Here is a 25,070-nt window from a genome sequence, read left to right as displayed (position 1 = left end):
CATAATGTTTGTGCATATTTCTAGTGAGTGATCCACCAACAAGAGCTCCTTGAATAAAGTGCTTCCTCTAGTCTGTCTCCCCTGGTGGCTTATGAAAATGTCAAGGAAGATAGTATTGAAAGACTTGCTCTGCTAAAACTCTATGGCATCTACTGCATCTCCACTGGGCATGTATCCTGTTACAGGAGAGAAGATTGGTTTATGTGACATGGATTCATGTCTGATAAATCTATATCTGTAAAATACTAGCATTTACATTTAGTAGGATTGCACCCTTCCTTTTTCAAGCTTAAGCCTTCTGCTTCAGACTTCTGTCTCATAGCAGTTCTTTTAGGTCTGAGTGCTAGCTTTTCATTCCTGTTCAAGTATTGTGATGAGGTAATATTCTACCTTTCATGTTTCTGGGTTGTGATGTTTGTTTGTTTGTTAATTTGTTTTGGTAGGAATTGAATTTATCATGTTAAATTTAAAGCTACACTTGTGATACTTAAACTTGCTGGAGAGTATCCCTGTGATTTTTTGAGTGCTTTTATCAGTAATAATCAGTAATAATTCAGAGGCTGAATCCTGTGATAACAAAGGCATAATCCCTCTGGGGTCCTTGGGAATTTTCTCTTCAAAAATGACCATGCAATTACTGCCAGGATTTCTGTCTTCAGACAGTAGCTGAATGGGCTTTTGGACAGAGTACTATTCTGGTTGCCAATCCCAAGTTTCCCTCCCCACCCAAGTCAGAGAACTGTGTGCAATTACTGCTCCATAAAGGGCTTAGCCAGCTGTGGGATCCTGAAAACTCAAAAATCCCATTAATTTGAGAGGGAATTGTTGATCTTGCCCTTTCTCTGGATGAGGCTGTATATGTTTCTAACTAGATTGCTCCAGAGACCTGGCAGTGAGTCTGGAGGGCATTTTCCTAGGCTGTTACTCAAATATCTGCTTGCAAATATTCAAAATATTCCCAAAGGACAAAATGTTGTTGGTAACATGACACACCCTCCCACCACCCCAGAGAATAATGTCTATTAAATCCTTTTTAATTACTTGTGGTATTATAGATCCTGAGCAGTGCATATTCACTAAACAGTTGTGAAGCCACTGTCCTGTCCCATTTCTCCCTAAGAGGCCTTTGTTGCTCTTGGTCCTATTCCGTGGCTCACCAGTGCTATTCAAGTCATTATTTAGGCTTTTCAAAACCTGCCCTCAGGCCCTCAGCTTCTTTGAACATGCCTCAGCTTTTCCAGCCTCTGAGTCCTTTCTTCATACTCTGTACCATGGAAGACTGTTGTGAAACACATTTTCTGCATTCTTACCCCTTCAAGGGCTTCCATATTGAAATGTTCTCCAGACCACTGTATTTGAGGATAAAGCTCCAAAGTTCTGAAAGCTCTGATTTTATAGACTTGAGGGGAAAACCGAATAGGACCTTAAAGGGGATAATCTGTAGAGTTTTTTGAACAGCAGCCTTTTGGAATGGTTTTGTAAAAAATAAGGTTTTCAGTTCAATATTTGTTTTAAGTGAAGAGTAGTCCTCTTGCAACAATTGCAATAACTCAGTGACAAATAGTCAGTTTCCATTGTCATCTTATTTTGGGCTGTTAGAAAAATACATTGAAGATATTTTTTCTGGAAAACTGACATTCTGAGCAGCTTCTGCTTACTTGATTAGCCCTAGTATTGAGGTGTTGGGAAGAGTGAGAAGAGGAGAGTGGCATTTTAGCCAAGAAAAAGGTTGGATAGCTGAAACTTTAAAAAATTTTAGTGGGAAAGGAGTTGAGGCAATGGATGGTTAGAAGGAAGAGCTTGCAATTTGACTTTTGTCAGCCACAGGAGGTTGAAATGTGTGGGGGCTATCTTCAGCTGGAATGCTTGTGAGAAAGACAAGGATTTAGCTTAATTTGAACAAAGAATTGGGGACTGAGTTAGCTCTTCAGTAGTAAAATTAAAGTACATTTCATGTTTATACGTAGTGTTTATTTTCTTCTTGACATTTCCCTCCCTTCACAAAACAAAATTAAATACACTGGATGAAAGCAGAATTTACCTTAAAATTTGATTTGATGGATTTTTCTGAATGTAAAGCATGTAGGTTGCTGCTCCCTTCCTCTATATATGTAGCAGTACAGGATGCATGAGTATAAATGTCAGGCAGCTGGGAGCTGTTTGTTTTTGGAGAACTGGAAGCTCTTTGAAAACTGCAGGAGGAGATATGTTTCTGAAGTTTTATTTCATTGTTTAGCTTTCTGTCATCCAGAAGTGCAGTGTTTACTTAAACGTTATACAAGCTCAGTGTTGTAAATTAACAAGTACTGTTGTAAATTAGGAGTCTTGGCTTTAAACTGCTGGACTCAATGTTATAATTGAAAACATCTCTACAAACACTCAGCTGTTGAGTCCAACTTTATCGAAATACCTTGATTTCAGAATATGACATTCACAAGCAGGTCTGGAATGTTACGCTGAACTAAACCTGAGGTGTACTTGAGGTGTACATTTGAATTTTTTATCAAATGACATCTGCCATTCAAATCTGAGAAACTCATGCAATCTAGGGTTTGATTCTCTCTTCCTGTGGCAGAACTCCTGTATGGCTCCTACGTATGTTATTGATAAACACAGCCCCTAGCATTAGATTTTAATTTATATGGTTTAAAGACTGTCTTTTCTTTCTGAAGGAAAGTTTGTCACATTGACATTCATGTTTCATGTAAATTTCTTCGTCATGCTGCATGTAAACACAGTCACATTGAGAGATGGAAGCTCAGAGCAAGACAGAGGAAAATGTTGGAGGTAAGGTAGCTCTAACCCTAAATAAGAGTTAACCAGTCCCAGAGAGGTGTGTTTTGCAGTAGAAATGTGATGGAACAGAAGGAGTACAAACAAGTCAGGACATTAACACTGTTTCAGAGAGGACAACTGGAGGAAGAATCAAATAGGTAAGAAAAGACAAAGCAAAGCTGGGAATGTCTTAAGTAGAAAAAACTTCAGTGTGCATTCTTCATACTGTGATCTCTGTTCTGACTTCCCTTTAAAAAAGAATGTATATATTTTATCCATATATGGTGGAACTATTTATTTAAGAGGGTAGCAGAGTGTGAACAATGGGAGTGGAAATGATTGAGCAGTGACAGGATAAACATTTACCATACAGAGATTTTACTTCCAAATAGGCTGTGTGCTTTCTGTTAAAGAAAAAAAAAAAGAGAGATTTCACACAATTGCAGAATTGTTACGAAGGGATCTCCGGGTATCATCTAGTCTAACCCCTGCCAAGGCACCTAGAGCAGGTGACACGGGAACATGACCAGGTGAGTTTTGAATGTCTCCAGAGAGAGATTCAACCTCCCTGGGCAGCCTGTTCCAGTGCTCTGGCATCCTGAATGTAAAGGAGCTTGTCTCACATTGAGGTGAAATTCCTTGCATTTTGGTTTATGGCCACTTAGCTTTGTCCTTTCACTGTGAACCACTGAAAAGAATGTGGCACTATAACACCATCCTCTTGGCTTCTGCCTTTGATGAGGCAGATTGATGAGATCCCCTTTCAGTCTTCTCTTCTGCAGATCCCAAGTCTGGGTCCCAAAAAAGCCCCAGCTCCCACAGTCTCTCCTCATAAGAGAGATGTTTCAGACCCCACATCCCTTTGTGGCTCTCTGCTGGATTCGCTCCAGGATCTCCCTGCCTCTCTTGTACCCAGGCGCCCAGAGCTGGACACAGCAGTCCAGATGTGCCTCGCCAGGGCTGAGTAAAGGGAAGGATCACTTCCCCTGACTTGCTGGCCACACTCTTCCTGATGCACCCCAGGATACCATCAGCCCTCCTGGCCACAACGGCACTGCTGGCTCATTTCAAGTGAGATATGTGAGAGGTTTCTTTAAGTGAAGCTGCTTCAGTGATGGTTTTCCTTTTCTCAGGTATTAAACATGAGGCATCACGTGAAACCTAGGATGTTTCAGAGAGTAAAAACCAGTCTTACTTGTTTCCCTCCCCATGATGGTAGAGTGTGGTGCTTTCAGGTTACTGAGTTTTGGGGAGTGATTGTAGCAAGGGAACATGTCATGTGTTGCTTTGTTTGGTTAAAATGATGGCTCAGGCATTTTACCTCAAATTCCTCAAGGGATGAGCTCCCACAGCTGCGTACATCCCTACATAAGCTCTGGGCAAAATTGCTGGTATTTCAAGTGTTGCAATTTCTCAAATCATGAGACAAATACTCACTTTTAGTTGCTTTCCTGATATTTGAAATAACAGAGGCAGCTGCTGCCCTGTTTTTCTTTTTGTGTGTTAAAACCCCTCCAGTTTACCTACATGCAGGCTGGACCATGCCATGTGGTGTCCCTGCTGGTATTGTTCCTTGCTGTGAGAAAAGATGGTTTGTTCTCCAGCTGTCTCCTGCTTCCCTCACTACAGCAGCACTCAGCTTCCATCCTATACCTTGGAGCAGGATGTGGCTGAGGCCAAAACCACCAAGGGTGATTTTGCAGCTTGGAATTTCCCCATGGCTGTTGTGTCCATCTTCTAAGTATAGCAGCAGAAAAACATTCAATTCAGCAATTGCTTTTGTTAAGAGCTGATTTTAAATGCTGAACATTGCTGCTGTAACTCAGCTTTGTGTCATTGCAATGATGTACCATGATTTGGTGGAGCACCAGGCCCGTCAGAGCTCACAAAGAATTTGGACAAGAAATGTCAAAATTTTTAGAAACATGTCGTGACTTTTGGGGCTGTGCTGTGCAGTGTTGGATTCTATGATTGTGAGTCCATCTCTGATTCTATGATAACTGCTCACTTTGTTGGCTTTTGCTGAGAGGTTTTTAGGGTTTTTGTGTCTCATGTATCTTCAGGAGACTAAAACACTCTGTGTGAGTTGCCATGCACAATTTTTTGGTTTTTCATGGCAAATAAAATGCTTGCTAGACCTTAAGTGCCTCTGTTAGGATGAAGTTACATGGGAAGTTACAAGGCATTATTTACATGACTTCCTCATGTGAATGAATGTATTGGTAACTTTATTCCAATAACAAATAAAGTCAAGACCTCTCAAGTGTTAGCCATAAACATAAAACCAGACTCTTTTATATGAGGTTGCAGAGGTGTCAGAATTAAATTCTTGCAATTCAAAAGGGAAAACATTTTAAACCATAGTAGAAGAAACCTACACCATTTTTTCAAGCCTCTGTTTAAGTATGCTTCTTACTAAAAGAGGTTATATAATTCTTGGCCTCATTAGAAGTCTAGTAAGCAATTTTAATTTAGCAGCCAAGTGAAAAAAACGAATTAGTGGGCTTTCTGTTGGCAAACTGTAGCACTCAGGTATGGTCAGTTCTGGCACACCAGTCTAACACACCTTAAGAAATGCATTTAAGCCTTTTTTTTTTTTTTTTTTGTCTGTACATCCAGCTATAGGTGGCAGCGGACATAGCAAAGCATGTACTCAGGTGGAGTCAAAATTGCTGCCAGGGTGAGGAACCATGATCTCTCAAAGCTAGAGCTACAAATTTTCATCTTGAGTTTTTCCTTAGCAGTGATAAACATCTTCACAGCACTCCCAGCTCTGCTTTCAGTGGTATTCATGGGATTTGATTTATCAATGGTAACAAGCATTAGTGTGGTTGAGAGCCTGTGATCACAGCCAGCCTTCCCTGTACCACCATTGCTTGGCCTTCTGACTGCAGCAGTTTCTTCTGCTCCCATGCTGGCCCCCAGTGCTGCTGATGCTGCTGTCATGTGGCAGAGAAAGTGACATTATTGGCCAGCCCTGGCCTAAAATAGTCCTTTTTCTGCTTTAATTTGTGTAAGATTAATTTTGTAAACATTTTTTTTTTGTGTAAAATTGTTTTCTTTTCCTGATTTTTCTCATGCTCCTGTGGAAAACTGAACCAGCTCAGCTGAAAGATGGCATGGGAAGAAGGGAGTATGAGGAAGGAGTTGCCTTAACTGGCCCTGAGCTAAAAATCAAAAATCTGGGACTGGAGCTTCAGTGTGTAGGTCTATAGCATGGTGGCTTAACTGACAAAGCCAATTTCCTTGTTCCTGCTGTGCCCCACCAGCATTCTGAGACTCACCCTATCTCACGTGCCACCTGAGCTATTTTCCTGGAGTTAGTCATTACTAACCTTGCTGCTGTGCTTGTGGACTTCAATACAGAGCATCCATGAAATTGGTCTGCATTCCTTTGAGTCTTTATGTGTGAATTCTTTGTCTTCAATGAGAATTTTCTAAATACTGGTATTGAAGGGGAGAAGTACTAGAGCTCTCTGGATGTTATGTGTCTGGTGATCATCCTTCTAGCTTTGATTGTTTTACATATCATTGATTTTATGTAAGAAACTACCAACCAAATGCATGCTTTGTGTGCACTGAAGAGAGCAGCAGACTGGGCCTCAGCCATTGCTGCATGGAGCCCTCTGGGAATTAATTTACCCTGTAATGCAAATTTGCACTCTTTTGCCTGCAGCCTGTGCCTTGCTTGTAATTCAGGACTAAATATTGACCTTCTTAATTTCCTCTCTTTGTCACACTTTGTTTATGGCTCAGAAGCAGCACATGGGGGGTGGAGAAGCATGCATTTTTGCCTGCATGTATTAGCCATTGGGTCTAGATCAAGAAATATGTGATCAACGTTTATTGAACATGATCAATTGCAGGCAAGTAAGTTCACATCACTTCCACTAACATTTTTCCATTTAAGCTCTTAATTCTCCCTCTTGTGACCTCAAAATGGGAATTTATCACAATCTGCTAGCATTTGGACATTTCTGATGTTACAGACAGAGATTTGTGGGTGTCCAGGGCCTAGAGGATCTCAAGCCAGACCGGCAGATTGCAGATCTGCTAATGTAAACTTTGGGGACTGTTTTTACAAAAAGAAACACTGATTTCAATGAAAGCTGACTCTACTTTCAGGGTTACAGGTGCTTGGACTGAGCTGTGTAACAAGCAGAGCATGTGGAAACTCCCATTGAATAAGCCAGAGTAAAGGACCAGGGAGACCTCTGCTCCAGTGCCTTGATTGTTTTTTAAGAACCTGAATCATATTATGCCTGGTGATTTGTTAAATTTGCATTCAAATTTGAGTTCAAAGCTGAAACTGTGGCCAGCCTAAAGTCACCTGAAGTTTTGCCTTTGACTTCAAAGGGCCACACTTTTTATCCAGTTCTACAGTTGCTGAGTATTTGAAGGAATTCTTTTACAGCTCCTCTGCACTGACAGGTCTATTTGATGTACAGCTCTCCACCATGGCAGCAAAATCTTTTCTCTATGAGGTTTCTGTGCTCCTCTCACTTATTCCTTCTCCTGAAGTTATAAATCTCTGTTTAGGGCAGCGAAATCCTTCTCTGCAACAGCTGGTACTGATTTCAAGGATGCTTCAGGTAAAGAAAAAACATCAGCAGAGCAATATAATTCCTGTTGGCAGGCATCTTCCCCTAGATATTAAAAAAAGAGAAATTGATCTTTTCTCTCTGTCATGCTTGTTTGTTAGAAGAAAAAGCATGCAAGAAATATCACCTGCATCCCCAAAGCAGTGACGAAAGACACTTGCCATCATCCTCCATCCTGTCCCTCTGAGAAATGTAGGACAGGTAGGAGAACTGCAGAAAATGGTGGTGTGAAGGGATGCAGGACTTCCCTAGGGAGTCATAGGGTAGGTCTCTTTTCATGTGGGTTTTAAAAGTTACCTAAAGTATCTTGGAACAATGCTGTCCCACTGCAGTTCTCATGGCTGAAATACTGAACTATGCAAATAGGCAGGATACTTAATAATTTTCCTTCTTCCTTCCTCCCCTCCCCAGAACTGTTACGGAGGCCCTGGCTGTTCTCTTAGCTCAAATAATGTTTGACAGTTCAGAAACAAGACAAAAGACAACCTTCTTTCTTTTTTTTTTTCTTTTTTTTATTTTTTTTGCTTTGTTTTTTTTTAATCCAGATAATTTAATACAATAAAGGAGCAAAGACATCAAAGCAAGGAAACTGTATACATTGTACAAAGCATTGGGAATCTGTTCTCTTTTCAAAATTTTGACATGTGCTACGTACTGCGGTTACAGCTATTAAGAAAATACAGACATCTTTCCATGCAGTCCTCTTGCCATTTAAAACAATAATGTGAAATCTGTTTTGATGCTGCCCAGAGACACACACAGAGCTTTATTGCTGGCTTTAGTGAAGGTGGGTACAATAGGTTGGCCTTGTACTTCATTAGAGCAAGAGCGTGGCAGTTCATGAGAGGAATGAGAGACATGCATGAGATTTATGACCCAGTGCAAGTTCTGTGTATGCAGACTGCTTTCTTGTTCCGTCTTCAGAGCCCTGCTTAACTTCTTTTGAAGTTTCATTATGCTTTATTGCCTGGGAGGGTGTTTTCAGAGATTTTCCTGTCCTACACCATAGGACTTAGGCGGGAATGCTGTTGGGATGTAACAAGGAAATGTACAGGATCTGCTCTTGTGATCTCTCCTATCTAGAGGGCACCATGTAAGCCTGTGCCAGCATCATCTCTAATCAGCTCAACAGTTCCTGAAACACTTGGTGGAGGCGAGAAATGTTCTAACGTTCCTCACAATTTTTCAGAAAATATCTCTTTTATGGACCAGGTGATGTCCACAAGACCGCCAAGCTTCTCTTTACCTTCAAGCAGTTAAATTATATACACACTTGAACACAGGGAGTAACATAATTTAGTCCTCTTGGGAGGAGAGGATGAGCTGTAATACATGTCTTCTTCTGAGATTCCAAATACAACTGCCTGGCTGGTTCATTTTAGAAGTTGAGACTGAGTTATCTCAGTTACCAAATTGATTATGCTTAATAGGCTCAGGTTGTTTTAATTATCATCCCCATAAGTGTTTTACAACTGTGGGGAGATGGTTCTAGAAGATAACTAAATATTGAAATAATGAGAAGGGCTGGGATACAAGGTTTCAGATGGGGAGGGATGAATGGTAGTTGTTGGGCTGTATTATTTAGCAGTTTATAAATTAATTATTTTGCCATATTATGTTGCCTGTCTGCAGGTTTAGGTGAAATTTTAAGTGTGAAAATAACATTTTCACAGAAATTTAATAGGCAGGCAGTATCAAATTCCAAAATCCTGCTTCTTGCTTAGGTAAGGAAGGTGAGACAATAAAACTCATATTAAAAATAAAAATATATTTGTGAAAATTATGTGTGAAACCACCAGGTCAGGGCTCTCTTGAGCAGATTTCCAGGTCCCTGGGTTACCTCAGGATCATGAACTTTGTAGTTTAGTAGGGATATATGGTAGATAGGAAAATTTAATAGACCATTTTTAATACAGGGGAGAAGCTTTTCTTTCCTATCAGGTGTAAGAGTAGTTGTACCTTCCCTGAATTCATTCTGATCTCTGCTTCTGGGTGAAAGCTTTGGAAATAAACACTCATCTCTTCTGAAGGCTTCTAATGTGAAGAGTAAAACTTTGTGGGTTTTTATCCCTTTGGTTATGAACCGTGGTGGGCTACAAAAAGAAAGTAGACCATATTTGGTAAGGATCAGACTTTGTTGCTAGCAAATTTTATTCCTATAAATAATGTGTCTTATTGCTATAAAGTATTGGCTCAAGAGACAGGCTAGACATTGACTAAAGAGATAGGCATCCATCAAGAACAAAACTGTGAACCAGACCAAGGGAATATAAGCAAAGGAATGGTGTTGTTTTCATCTTGAATCTTGAGATGGATTCCTGAGATTATTTAGTGCTCTTTTAGTTGCTTAAGTTCCCATTGAACTTGGATTTGTCTTGATCTAGTCCATTCCAGACATTGTTACTTAATCTTTTACATATCCCAAGATGTCACTTGGATTACTAACCAGACTTTTTTATGCTGTCAGCCATAATTTCCCTTGGAATAAGTGCCTTGCTGCATCCAGATAAACATCTTCATATGAAGAACATTTATTGTTGCCCAATATGGAGAAATTCCAGCTCCTACTCCAGTTGGGATGACAAGATTTTCAGACAGAAGTAGTAACTTCCAAGTAAACTCTTACAGAAAGGATATAGACTCTCATTAAAATCATATTTATAATCTGCAGATATTCCCTATGGAAAGGGGATTTTAGGACTGATGCATCTCTTTGGGTTGGTGAGCCCATAATGTCAGGCTGAAATACATTTGAGCCACCTGCTAAGTGCACAGCTGAACCTAACACAGCTGAAGGAGGACTTGGGGTAAATGTATGGGTCACAAGTTAACAGCTGGAAAATATACCAAAGTCTAACAACTGGAAAGGGCATTTGTTATACTGCTTTTTGGTGTGAAGCTGGTAAAATGGCAAAGGAGGGAGTGAGAGTTACTTGTGTTGTGTAACTGGATACAACAGTTCTTCATTTGTCACATGAAAAATTAAATTAACATTTCAAAAAGGCATTTTATACTTTTCAGATGAGACTGGAATTCCAAATGTCATACATAATATGTAAATCAGAAGTTCATTTTTATGATATATTATGTAATTTTTGAGCATGTCTAGATTAATTTGAAATTTCCCTCTATTTTTTTATTTGTTGCTGCTTTTGGTATAACTATACTGCATTTTTTCTTAATTATGGAGAAGGATGATCATAAAACAGGAATCCCATGTTCCATGCATCTCTAATTTGTATCATGGGAATAGGATACTTCATTATTACCATTGGCAGTTGCAACAGCAATTCTTATTCTCTTTATTTGAATCAGGCTTTATTAGCATCAGGCCAAATATTATGGATTATGACAGAGTAAGACTCTTTAAGCATGTGGGTAATTGCAGGTTCACAAATAAGCAAAAAAGAAACCGCAGGAAACTTTGGGTTACCCTGTGTTTTAATTGAATCCTGTAAAGTTCCCAGCACATGTTAAACTTTGCTCATAGGAGTGGTGCAGCTGATGGCTAAAAGCTGAATTATCTATGTAGAGCAAGAGCATGGTTTTAAGGGGGAGCTGCCAGTCTGTGGCATAGGAGGCACGTGTGACCTGTGAAATATCTCCACATATCTGAGAGCCCCCTGAAGAAGGGACCGAGTGTCCTCTGGTCAAGGGTTAGCCTGGGACAAACCTGCCTGCTGCAAGCACCATTTCCTCAGACCAGCAGGGCTCCATTTCCAAATGGCTGCTGCCTAAAAGAGGACAGATGAGCCCTCCTAGAAGGACATGATACAGAAGATCCTTTCCCAGGTCTTCATCCTGGAAGACATTCAGAGATATGCCTCCATCCAATTCACTCAGTGGTGTGTGAGGAGGGAGAGATCCTTTCCAAAATAGGGGAGAGCATGGCCAAGCCATGATGGTTCTGTGTATATTAGTACATTTCTTGCAGCCTCTGGGCATTTATTTATTAGGTTAGAAATCTTTTTTTTTCCCCCAAAGAAATCTGAAAACACTTAGGAGAATGTTCCTGGTACACTGAGCCTTTGATACTTAGCTGAAGCAACAGGGCTTTAGTAGTTTCCAAGTCTAGCTTTGCTTTAAATGCTGCTCACTGGACTAAGTATTTCTATTCCCTGATTGAGAACATTTCCTTTCCTGGACTCAAAAAAGGAACTCTCAGAAGGTGCGGAAGACTTAAGCATAAAACACGAGACAGCATAAAACATAAGCATAAAACATACTTCCTCACCTTTGTGAGGAAAACAGCACATGGTAGTGTAAAGAAGCATCTCTTAAACGAGGTGACCACTCTCCGCCTACCGAGGTGCAGTTGTTGTGTAGCTCACTAGAGGGCATGTGGCCGTGCTTTATAATCCTGAAGATAAAGAAATTCTTATTAAATGGGGTGGGACAGGGGGAGAAAAAATGTATGAACCAGATATTGCTCCATTGAAAGCAGAAAATGTTAAGAATTTCACTCATTTCAATTGCTCATTCGAGTCCATTGTTTGGAAAAGAAGTTTAGATTAGTCTTACAGTATGCATATAATGGCTTTTCTTAACCAGGGAACGGAAGCAGAGGTATGTGCTGCAATTTACTCTGAATTCATTTTATCCTATTCTTTTTCCTGGTGTTTCTCTGGGAGAAAAAAATATAGATGCCATAATGATCCCTTCCTATGGAAGCTGCCAGAATAAGCAACTCAGATATTTGCCATAAATATTTCAGAATATCTAGCATTTCTATTTGTAACCACTTAATCTTGTACACATGTTAAAGGAAATCAATTTTTAAAAACAATTATTTTAGATTTAAGTTTTCTTTAGGCAATAGAAACTAGAGGACCTGGTTATTTTTAATATGCCCCTACCTTGGAGCTTTAAAATATAGAGGCATTTGGGTCAGTTGTTTTCATTTGCTGTATAAACATCCCCTAAATCTCCTGAATTTCCTATGTATTTCCAGTTGTTTTCAGTTTTGGGGGTAAAAAAGTCAAATAAGTAGCAAAACCAGTTCCCCCCTCATTTTTCTGTTGTGTCTCCAAGAGTGCAAAGCTCTTTGTCCTTTACCAGTGTGGTGAGTTTACATTTGCTGAAGTAAGAGAACACAGGTGCTAGAGCACCTGTCGGTTAATTATGGACGCAGAATGAAATATGGATGAGGACATTTCTTTGGGACCCCTGGGCCAAATTCTGGACTGCTTCACTTAGCTTTTGTTTTAGCTGAAACTCTTACTAGTACAAACCGAACTTCATTGAGCAGTGGCCTGTGTTTTGCCAAAACATTGTTCCTCATCATCTCCCAGCTCTACGACCTGGATCTAGAAAGGAGAAAACAAGGAAAAATAAAGTATAGGAATTGTATAGGACTAGGCAGTGAAGAGCATTGCAGAAGGACTCTGTTTGCTGAGGGTTTTTTCTGCATCTCCTGTCCATTTCTAAAGAGGCAAGTGCTGAAATGTTTGTGTGGTCCATGAGTGGCCACTGGAGCCTGTCAGCTGCCCTCTGAAATGCAGTTCAGTTGAAACACAGCTGCTAATTTTTTCTCCTTGACCCATGTCACTATCATGGCACTTCTGTCTTTTTTTTTCTGTACTCTGGGTACCAGTGTCTGGTTAGCATCCAGCCCCACCTAAGCTTTTAAAACTCTTTAATTTGCCTTCCACCCCTGATGTGTGCACTGTTATTTTTCTGAGCTCACTCCTCTGCTCAGCCACTGCATCACCCCAGATCTGCCTTTGCACAGCTCACATGGCTTTTGTCTCCTGCACTGTTAGTGTAGCCTTTGTGAAGGGATAGCTCTGAATTTCATGGGGGAAAACCTTAGTGCATCTGAGCAGAGAATGTTAAAAGCAGAAGGGAGAGAAAAAGCTAAAATTTAGAATACCATACCCTCCTTTATAATTTCTCAAGGTTCTCTATTTCAGCAGTGCCTACAGAAAGCTCCTGAAAGATGCCATGGCTGAGTCAGAGGAGAGTAGCTCACACTGTGGCTTTAATTGTAGCATAAAAAGATGTAAAGCACAAACATATGAAAACCAAATATCAGTGGCTGTATACTGCTCTCATAGCCTTTATTTTGAATGGCCTCCTGTTTGTCCCACAACCTGTGGCGAGCCCTGGACTCAGGCTGGTGGATCTGAAGCAGCGAAGGGTGAGGGTCGCACAGTGCTGCTAGCAGCCGAGGTGGGGCAGCTGCTGGGGCAAACCTCAAAGCCTCTTGGCCAGCAGGGCAGGTCCCCCTGCTTTCTGCTGCTGCCAGCCTGCACACAAACAGCTCTTGTTGGTTAATGAGATATTACCTTGTGCTCTCCTTGTTGTATCTGCCACCTGGAGAAGGGATGTGAAGCTGGCGGGTGCACTGGCAACAGCAATGTCACATAAAAATCTGCTCTGGGAGATGGGACAGTGGTGGCACAGCCTCTGCATATTTGTCATGTAACAAAACTCCCTGGTTATATTCTCCATCTCCTCTGCATTAAGACAGACAACAGCGGGGGTTAAGCTGAGGCACTTCAAAATTGTACTTAAAATCAGCTAGTTACACTAATGAAGGGCTGGTACCGACCCTCTCCCGACGTAACTTTACATTCTGACTCTGAGAACACAATAAACCTGATGCTGTTCAGCCACAATTAAGAAAAAAAGAGTAAACAAAAGCAGTCTCTCTGATGAAGAAAATTAATTTGATGTATCAAAGTAGCAACAAAACTTTTTTTCCCCCCTATATTGTTTCCCTTACTAAAGAACCCATTCTGCATCTGCCATGAAGATTTGGATGGTGGGTTGAGATCACACTGAAAGTCAGGGTGGCCTACATCAGAAAAGTTGCATTTCACAGAACATTTGCTATTGATATGTTGGGAAAGTGTCAGACTTGTGGGAGGACTGGAGAGTATTTGCATGATACATTAATAAGAAACAGTTTAGTATACTAGATTACTAAAGCATGGTTAATTTTGAAGCCAAAGCCCACACATTCTTAACTTTGTTTCCCAGCTGAAGAGCCAGTGTGCTCTCATGCATTGTACAGAAACCGGAGTGTTGTTCTTTGAAAGCAAACCCAGTGTTTAGAAAATGCAAAACTGAGATAACAGCTCAGCATATAGGCATCACACAGGATGTTATTTTAAGCTGTAATGGAGAAATGTCAGTACAGTCAGTATTTGTATTTGCAGCACGTGTATTTTGAAAAAGCAGGCTACATACGTTCACGTTCTTGCTTTACAAGTCTTATGAAACCGAGATAGTTTCATTTGTCTTGCGAAGTTCAGTATCTGACAGGCTGATGGGAAGGAGGTCTGCTCAACAGCTCCTAGAGGCTTTAATGTGCCAGTTTGATGGGGAGCTGCTTTTTGAGACCACATTCCTCCTCCCAGGAGCATTTTGAAGCAAAATTTTCTGAACTTCAGAATTTAACTGACTTAACCAAGTTTGCTGTACACATCTCCAGCTACTGTACTTGTCTTCTGGAAGCAATATTCATCTTTTCCACCTTGAGAAAAGCACTGGGCCTATGGGAATGAATGTTTTCTAAAGCTATTGAAAATGTAGTCCTATTTCCTATGATCATATAAAGAATTAGAACTAGAGTACATTAAGTTTCTTCTCATTTTAATGAATGCAATCAAAAAATAATACAACCTTCGAGTCAAAACTCAGGTGGCATTGTTGCTGAAGAATGAAAAAGCTATCAAAAGGTGCTGTGATTAGCTGGTCACCTGTAAATTCAGTGTTTAGGAGCTGAGAAGTAATAATGTTAAAGTCAGAGAGACACTGCATGTGAGTAAGTTTTAATAATCTTGATTGATTTTATTGGTTTTTTTTGAGAGGGATTTTTCTCTCTTTGATAATGAATGCAGTGTAACAATGGCTTTCATTGAAGCAGCAGAATTCTACCACCCAGATGCTTCATGCTGAGCTTGTTCCTTAGTTAATGTCACTGTTGCTCTTGAGTTGTAAATGGTGTCCCCTCAAAAAGTGCCTTAGTTCTTCCTCCTTTGGTTTGTTAGATTTTTTACATTCCTGTCTGAAAAATACCTAACTCTGGGAATAACCATCTGGACTGCTTTGATGGTTTGTTGCTGACCATGTGTGTGGTTGTGTGTGGTAGCAAATGAAAAAAACCAGTGTCTTAGCCACTGATTAATAAATAGTACCATACAATTTGGAAGGCTGGTTTTTTCCACAGAGAAACTCCTGGCTCCTGCTGCAGACATACCGAGTTGGTGATCATCTGTAAACTGGTAGGAGCAGAGATAGCAAAAAACTCACATAATAAAACCATGTGAATGGTAAAAAAAAACACTAATAAAACAGGTACATCAGTTAACCCAAATTATTTTTTCTTTGATTATGCACAGAATCCCTGTGAAGAACCTTCTCTTGTTCAGTTTTAGATAAAGTGATTTTGTCATAGTAGTGTTCTTTTGATGTATAGAGGCATGGATATAAAAGATTTTTTCAGTAAACATATACACTATTTAAATATTTATGTCAGAATTGATGCTTTGCTTTAATAAGAACTATAAGTAGAAGTTAGCACTTTATTTTTTTTTTATTCATCATTCCTCTTGTTTCAATGTTGCGGGCTACTTACTGTTGTTTTGTGAAAAATTCCTAACCAAGAAAGACTAAGATTTAGCATATCTCAGTACCATATTGTTTTTCATTTGGTATGTAAAATTGGGAAGACTGCATAGCCTGGACATAGAGTATGGGCTATAAGTGGGATATTCTTTCTCACTAGCAATCAGAGCCAAGTCTGCACAGATACACAGAAGTAAAAAATTGGAGGTTTGGAAAATATAAGGTAAATGTCCAAAGTTGATCAGCCTGGTGAAGAAAACCAGAGTCAATGTATTCAGCTGCAGGTTTGAAACCTTGGGGACACCACCTGCAGAGCTGTGTCCATCTCTGGGGTCCCCACCACAGGAAGGACATTGACCTGTTGGAGCGAGTCCAAAGGAGGGGCCACAAAGTTGATTGGGAGGGATGGAGCACCTCTTGTGTGAGCAAAGGATGAGGGAATTGGGATTGCTCAGCTCAAACCAGTCTGTGATTCTGTGATTCTATTTAAACTCTTCTCACCTCCCATAAGTCATACCTAGATTATTATCTGGTTCACTTTTTATGTTAAATCTCTTAATATTTACTCTGTTTCTTAGATTTTGCTCTCTTCCTAATAATTTGAATTCCACTGTTTTAATAATTGATTTTCTCTCTACTGGTACTTCATGCAAAATTGAGATGGTCAGTGGCACCTTTTGTTACAGTCAATCTTTTCATGGGGATTCCAAAGTTATTATTATGGAACTGGGCAATATGAGTGATTTTAGTACCTTTTGTGTCAGGACACAAGTTTATATTTTAGACTATGAACTAATGCTTCAAACCTCTAGGGAAGAATAAAGGATCAAGTCGGGGCTGAAAGAATCAGAAACTTGAAATGAGAATCATTCGAAAACCTCACATTTCCACGTTTCCATTAATTTGTTATGTTATGCTCTGAAAAAAGGAAAGTCAAATTCAAAGACCAAAGTCCACATAGCATTCTACACACAAACTAGCATTTCATCTAGATTATACATGTAAATAAAGTTGCAGCTTGCTCCTAAGACATAAAAAGCAAAGGTCAGATGATGGAAATAAAGGGAAAAACATGTAAGTCTGTTTGTTCTGCATTTCTTGGCAGCTAATATAGTCAGTATTCTGGTACTTGTTATGTAGAAAAATAGAGCTGCCTATTGTGGATAACAGCAAATATGGCAAAGGACCGGTTTTGTTCCTCTTGTAACTCCATCAGTATCAGTGCACTTGAACCAGGAATTCATTTAGCAGGGGTCTCTGAGTCACCAACTGAGGTTCAAGTGCTAACTTCTTCTAACACCCAGAGAAGCTAAGCTGAGTAAGGCTGGCAAAAAGATTCAATTAACTCTTTCATCTGGAAAACTCTGGGACAGAGGAGGCTTTGGAGCACAGTGATAGATGGAGCCAAGCCTTGGGAAGGAAGCTGAGGCTGAGGTTTACATAGTCATTGTCTTTGAATTACCAAAGGCTGTGAGTGAGGCTGGTTTACCAAGCCAGATGGGAGTAAATTTAGATGCTCCCAGGATTATTTGGGCTTTGAGCAGTGAAGCAAGCTCCCTTCTCACTAGCAAACTGGGCTGCACACCAAAGAGGAGAGCCTACCTTTTCTTCTCCTCACCTTTATTTGTAATTTTCCTGCACCAAGAATAAAATGGGGAAATATCTACAGCCGGAGAGCTGAGTATAAATATACACTGGCAAGAGGAAAACTGCAGCACCTTGTTCTGACTGTAACCATCGAGCTTCACAGTTGCTCTCCCTCGCCTGTGCATTAAGCCAGGAATGAAGCCTGCACAGTTCACTAAATGGCTATCCTAATTTTACCTTCTTCAAAGATTTTAGGGAGAATAATGTACCATAATCCTGCACTTTGCTCCTACTCTATTTAGAAGATGTGTAGACAATGTCTTTAAAACACTATGGACTAAACTCCTTATTTTATTGCTGTTCACTTTCAGTGACAGATAGATCAAAGAGCTATGGTATCTTTAGTGCTGCCTTGAGGTTCTTTTTTCTCTGCTGTGCAATAAAATACAGTTGTATTAACCTGTTAGTAGGACAGATTTTGAGCCTGTTTAATGAACTAGCCATTAAGCATAAATTCTTTTATTTATGGGCAAGGAATTTTTTTCCATCATATTATCTCCAGATTCTAAAGCAATATACTTGTGGTACAAAAACTGGGGGGTGGGGGGATGTAAGTGGGCTGTAAAGAAGCTTATTTTAAAATATTTATCTCTTTATATTTTAGGTGTTTTTTGAAAAAAAAAAGACAGGCCATAATTGAACAGTCATACAGAGAAGGAAGCAACCACAGTTATTTATAAAGCAGAGGGTCTCCTCTTGCCCTGAGAGTGGGATATCTACAGCCTCTAGATACACCATCCTAACTCCAAAACCGTATATAAGGTAGGTTTGAAAGCCAAAGCATATGCACAAACGTATTTTTACTTTTGGTCTTTTATACAGTCTTCAGTTGTGACTGCTGAAGACAACATGAAATCTGTTTATCAGACAACATGAAATAAATGTAATAAACAACAATCAGTTTTTTCAGTCCTTATTATAGCTAAGGTTGCACAATGGTTTCCATTCTAACCCTTTTTAACCTCATAATTTTCTACTGCTTTCATTTTCCCTTCTTTTCAGAGAAGGGAATTTTCCTTATGGTTATTTTTCTTCAGAAAGTTTGAGTAACTTGGCTCAATATTGCTAAAAATATTGCAAAGAAAATGGGTGTATGTAGACTTGCTAATTATAGATATTTTTCTTGTTTTAACAACTCTTCAACATATGCAGCTGGGGGAGGGAGAGAGGCTGAAATTTCAGCTATTTCCATATCAAGCCAGCCGCCTGTCTGAGCTACCGCGGATTCGTGTTTTGGTTTGTGAGTTGTGATCCTCTGGAAAAGCACGTGCTGAGCGTTCCCAGTGTCGCTCACAGACATCCTCCCCACGGCTCTTGGTGCTGGGGAAAGCTCTGGTGGGGCCAGCAGCATTCCTGCTCACACACACACGGCAGGAGCACGGGGAGTGCTGCCTGGCCATTGCTCTGCACGTGTGGCTGGCACCCAGGGAGACTGTGGGGGAGACTGGGGGGTTTAGCTTGTGGTCTCCCAGGGATGGGACCTGCCCCCTCATTGTGTTTGGCTGAAAGTTTCCTTTTGGAAAGAACTTCTTTGTCTGATCAGTGCTAAAATACAGGTGGCTTTGGGAGTGCGGTCAGATGGCATTTAGTTCACTGACATGGTGAAGGTGTTTTGGACAAAAAAAATAAATAGCTTGAAATAATTTAAGATGACCTATTATTGCATTGGCTTTTGAAGCAATGTTTATCACTGGTTATTAATTTTGATGGGCTGGGAGTGCTTTGCCATCCTTCCAAGAAGTTGGTTATTCCTGCTCCAAAGGGTTAATTGTTGTCAGAGAGGCTGATTGAAACCCTGGACTGCAGAGCAACCAAGCTAGTCACAGCACTCTGTGTTGTGAATTAACTCTGACACCATCCTGGCCTGTTTTAATCAGCAAAAGGAGTTATTTATGAGGAATAACTGTAACATTCAGTACTCATCTTTTTCAAAAAATATCAGCAGGAGAAAAAAAAAATATAAATAAGAATTTCAAAACAGTTTTATTGCATCATTTGGCTTCCTGCTCACGAGGAGCATGGTGCTAGGAATTAGACCCAAAAATACAGAAATCAAAGGACGTGATATTTCTCCTCCTGTCTCCGTGCCCGGGGCTGCACGCTGTGAGCCTGCCTCTTCCAGGCTGTGGTTGTGCCTCCTGCTCGGGCTGCAGCTGGAGCCTCCCGTCGCGACCCAGCCGGGTCAGGCGGCAATTACAGCAGTGGCTGTGCCTGCTGACAGTTTTGGGGCGCGGGGAACCTTTGGAGAGGAAGAGGTGAGCCGGGGCTGCTTGATGTGGCCGGGCACGGCGTCAGCAGGGGGATGCTCCGCAGCCGGCACCGAGCTCCCGCCAGGCGTGTTGTGGTGACAGCGAGAGAGCGCTGGCATTGCCAGCGGTGGCATTGCCACTACTGGCAGTGCCCCTGCTGGCAGTGCCCCTGCTGGCAGTGCCACTGCTGGCAATGCCACTGCTGGCAAGGCCGCCGCTGGCAGTGCCCCTGCTGGCAGTGCCCCTGCTGGCAAGGCCACCCCTGGCAATGCCACCGCTGGCAGTGCCGCCGCTGCCAGCACCCCCCTGCGCCACCCTGCAGGGCACCCACAGCGTGTCCCACCGCACGGAGCCCTAAGGGATGAAGGCAGAGGAGGAGGAGTTTTACTCCTATGGCCGTCTGTCCCAGCATCTGCAGCAGGGTCTCCGTGGCACTCTTGACTCGCAGGGTTATGGCTGCGGCTTTCACATACCCTCTGTCAAGAGGGAAAGAGGAGGAGGAGCGGGGGACAATTCCTGGGGCAGGAGTCCCGCCTATGGACTTCAGTGCAGCGTGGCATAAGCTCTAATGAGGGCTGTTGATACCGAAATGCTGCCTGTGGAGAAGAGGTTTGTGGTGGCCATGGGTTGCATTACTGTGGATTTCTGGACAGCCATGTCATGGCTTGAGGCCCCAGCTTGTCCTCTGGGGGCTTTGCTGGGGCCACAGTCCCACCCATGAGACATTTGCTGGAAGTGCTGGAGTGGGGGCATCCTGTTGCCCTTGGTCCCCATTCCACCAGCAGTGCCTGCACACTCTTGCCTGTCTAGTGCAAAGCCTTTTCTCTTGAGAGGGTTTGGTTGTGACCTAAATATAGAAATGGTGAAAAAAGGAAATCAATGAACCCAAAAGTCATCCTCAAGGAGGAGATCCTTAAATGTACTTTAGAAAAAAATAATATTGTTGAGCTATAGCCTTAGCAAAATCTAATTATTGTTTGATGGTCCTGATTTAATTTTTTAGTCAAAAATATAATAAAAGACATAATAGGCCCCAAGAGCAATGCTAGGAGAGATTTGGCCATATCCAAATTGTTAGAGTTTATGTGAGGGGCAATGGAAATTCAGTGCAGCTGTAAACCTAAAAAATAATAACAAAAAACAATACACCTCTATGTAATAGAATGTCTTTTGTATGACAAGTATTCCTAAATGCTTTATATAGAATTAAAAACAGATTTAATTTGAAGAACAGGTAATTTTGTTTGTTTAAGGGAAAGGAAAACATAAGACATTAGAGTTAACTAAAGCTGGTGTAAATCAAAAAGGGTTCAACTAAAGTCACATGGCTTAAAATATAGATGCTGTAAAATATACAGGATCATAATTGTGCCCATAATATTTTACATTTACAGTGTGTAATTTTGCCCCTTTGGAGGAGGTCAGGTAAAGGATCTCTTCATTACATCCTATTTCTCTTTTGTCTTAAATTTGGTTTATTAATTTCTTGTGTTCCTTCATTTCTTGCTTGTGTCTTGACTTCTGCTAAATTCTGCTCTTTCCAAATATTTAGTCTCTTAAAACTTTCAGAGTCAAAGGAGGGGGAAGCAAGAGGACAAAAGGTTGCTTTTCTTTTCCATGTCTCTCCTGACACCCTCCCCCCACCCAAATCCTATTCTTCTCCCAAGAAAAATTAAAAAAGGCCTACAATTAACTAAATGGAACTCCCTGGCAAAGAAAAACAAAGAGACAGTAGAAAAGAAGTTAAAATATTGATATCTGTGAATGAAAATACCCCAAATTTAAATAAATTTTATGCCTTTTCTTGTCAAGAATAAGTTGTATAACTGGAAAAATTCTGTAAAATTTCTGTTTGCTTAAGGCCACTCAATTGTCCCATTAAATTTATAAACAAGTTTAATTAAAAGAACCAAAGCATTTGTGAAATAGAAGTATGTGTTTGAACCATTTAAACCTCCAGCATTTGTTCAGGGAATGAATACCGGCTTTAGAAATAAAGAGAATCTGTGTCGTGTCTCCTCTCCATGGGTGCAAGTGAGACACGTGAAAAACTCTATATTTCTTACAGAAAGCATGCTAGTTTAGCTCCAAAGAGATACAAATGCAGACTTCTGTATTGCAATAAATATGGTTTTTATAATGAAAGGAGAGCTGAACACTTGTGGCCCGCTGATGTAGTTCTCAGTATTTGCACTGGAGGTCTCACTGGCATTTAATGAGCGTGGCCCTCTTGGCTGACAGGCTTCTGTGCCTGGATTGTAACCAGCTCAGCCTCTCCTTCTGCCTACTGGAATTCTTCAGGAAGAAACAGCAGTTAATGTGGAATGTACCCAGAGTCAAGGGATAAGTCCCACCTCTTGAGCATCCCAGGAGGATTTGTGGTTATGTATGCAATGGTGAGGAGCAGACTCAGGATGGCACTTGGTGAGAGATTTCTTGTGACTTTCCCACATGTGATGTGGGATTTGCCATTCACTGTTTTTTTTTTTGTTTTTTTTTTTTTTTTTTTTTTTTTTTTGGGTAGTGCTGCTTCCATTATTCTGTATGGTTACTTGGGTTACTTGCAAAGTGTCCTTTTGGACACAAAATACTGAATTGCTCTGGGTGGAGTGACTAACCACAGACGAAGTATGTGGGCCTTAGCTTCTCCATTATAGGCATCAAACTGAGTGGAGAACTTAGAGGTAGACTGTGTTTCTCCATGATCTGTAGTGTGGCAACCTCTGCTTAGTGCGCTCCATGCACTTGGTTCTCTGGTAGAGGAGCCCCATGGCGAAACACAATGTGCCCTGTGGCATTTTATGTTTTAGAAGTTCTTGATGTTTCTCAAAACCTAAGTTGCAGTGACACAGTCATAAATCTGGAAAGCAGAGATGCTTCTTCATATTTTTGCCTCCATACTGGTTTGTTTAAGTGAATATTGTGAAATCAGTCTGTATACAGACTCTGACGTGCATTAGGGCTGCTGAAGTGAGGAGCACAGGTAATTTGCACATCAGTTTGGAAGTCTGTATTTGAAGTAGAAAAGGCATGGGTTGAATGCTAGGTAAAAATGGGGGAAAAAAAACAAAACAAAAAACTCCCCATCAAACTACCAAATAGCTAGTTTCTCTACAGGTACTTCTCTACAAGTACAAGCTTTTGTTAAGGGGAGAAAAACAAAAGCTCCTCCCTAGCACAGATTTGGTGTCCTGCCCATCTACATCTGCTTTCTGTGGTCTTGAGCATCCTGTTGGCCTGGCAGCAGCTGCCCTGCAGTGAAGTGGGTTGTTGCTTCCTCTGGAGGGAAATGTCTGTCAGGCTAATGAAGCAATACCTGTTCCCAGTCCCTCAGAGATGCTGCAGAATATCTGCCCTTCAGAGCAGTGAGTCACAAGATAGGTCTTGCCCTGTTGTAAAGTTACCCATTTCTATTCCCACTAAATTTAAATTAATGCTTGGAAACTTAGTTGAATATAACTGACTGATGAACTTCAATGAATCCAGACTGATTGACAAAATGAGTTTGGGGCACCTGTTCTGAGATAGCTGAAAAGCTTTGATCATTCCTTCCCAGTTTTCTTTAAAATTCTAAGTATTGTGGATGTACTTTGGACTTTGTAAAAAGGACTTTGTTTTTACATCTAAAGATTTGTAATGTGGCTTGAGTTTTCCATGTATTAATGTAAATAAAAATTTTAATTAGGTATTAATAGATATATATTTAATTAATTTAGAGCCTACTTACTATCTGATCCTTTATGTGCTGTGTGCCTCTTTTAATACCACCCATGTCCATTTATTTCAAGAAGAGCTGTATGATATTGGCATGAGGTCATTGTATTGTGTTTTTAATGGCATGAATTCTCTTTGCATGTCTCATCAAATTATTTTGTTTTCTTTAGAATCTTCCCTTATTCCAAGAAACTCTGGTGGATAGTACTCTACCACTGACTTAAAATTTTGTGGTTTTTCCTGGGTAAGAGAAACACAGGTGAGATAAGAATTTTCCATGACATTACCTATTAGAGCTTTTCCTGTGGGCATGGATAGCTGTTTGCTTTTGGGTTTGGGAGGGCTGAAGCGCCATGAGGCCTGGGTGTCAAAAGCCAAGTCAAAAACAATCAAAAAATACTGGCTTACATCTCTTTCCTGTGAAGTAGCAAATTCCTTTCTGATTTTTCAGAAACATTTCCTTAAAAATGTCTCCAAGCATTACCAAGGATTTAAGTCAGAAAGGTAATTTTAGTTTATTTGAAGCTGCCCAAAGATAGAAAAAAAGGAAATGCTACAAAGAAGACAAACTTGAGGGCTTTTTTTTTCATTCTTTGCTCTTTGCCAAGCTGAGTACAAAAAAAAAAATCAATTTTGATTTTGAACCTAAGTTTTTGAAATCAAGTCCAATAAAATTTATTTCAGTTTCAAATCCAGTAAACACAAACTCGTCTGAAGCCTGAGTCAGAGCAAGTGCCGTACTCTGTAGAAGAGTTTAAAACTCAGTCTTGACACTGATATGTCATTTCAGTTGTTCCTTAAAAACAAAAAAAATTAGTAATTCCCTGAAGAGATCTTTAGATAAAGAAGATAAAATATCCCAAAACTGCCCCAGGAGATGTATTTAAATTCTCTCAAACAATTCTAAGGTTTGAGCTGTGGATAAAGACGGAAATTACTCCATCCTTCACAAGGTGCTCTGTTTAATATAATACAGCCCATGAGGTTGGGACACATTGCTACCAGTCAAATGACGCTAGCTAGACAACATTTGACAGACCTTATCCGAGGTGGTGTGGTTCCTGGGGCATTCCTGCAGAGCTCCCAAGTCCCCAGGAGGGCTTCTGCTCACTGCGAGGGAGCAGCAGCACTGGAGGCCACAACGGTGCCTGGCTCCTTTCTGGTTTTTCTTGCCTTGGCAGCTGCTGTTTGCACAGCAGTTAATTTACAGTAAATGAAATTTCGAAGTGCACATTTCTTGTTCCCCCCTTTCTGCTATGTAAAGGGTTAGAGTAAGAGGAAATGATTGATTAGAGGAGGGACCCTCCAGAAGAGGGGAAAGGCATGAAAATTCTCTCCACTGTTCCCAGACAAGGTAATGTTCATACAAGAACATGTGGAACAGCAGGAATGCTGTTCCCCTTACCATCTTTTGTTCCCTCCACTCTCTTTCACATGCCCAGGGGAAGGACAAGGGCTTGTAGCTGCTCCATGGCAGTAACTGAGTGCCTCACAGTGATGTTCTCTTTGT

At 40.7% G+C, this 25,070-nt stretch overlaps 1 protein-coding gene across 1 annotated transcript in view; it reads left to right on the top strand.

Moving 5' to 3' along the window:
- Nucleotides 1-25,070, top strand: part of DKK2 (dickkopf WNT signaling pathway inhibitor 2) — a 72,888-nt gene that overhangs the window by 7,259 nt on the left and 40,559 nt on the right. The window contains exons 2-3 of the mRNA XM_058025252.1: nt 18,202-18,359; nt 23,731-23,819. The gene's annotated coding sequence lies outside the window, so the exon portion shown is untranslated. The remainder of the gene's footprint in view (nt 1-18,201; nt 18,360-23,730; nt 23,820-25,070) is intronic.

The sequence above is a fragment of the Melospiza georgiana genome, chromosome 5 (assembly GCF_028018845.1).
Source record: "Melospiza georgiana isolate bMelGeo1 chromosome 5, bMelGeo1.pri, whole genome shotgun sequence".
Taxonomy (NCBI): Eukaryota; Metazoa; Chordata; class Aves; order Passeriformes; family Passerellidae; genus Melospiza; species Melospiza georgiana.
This window is presented reverse-complemented; position numbering and strand designations above follow the sequence as displayed.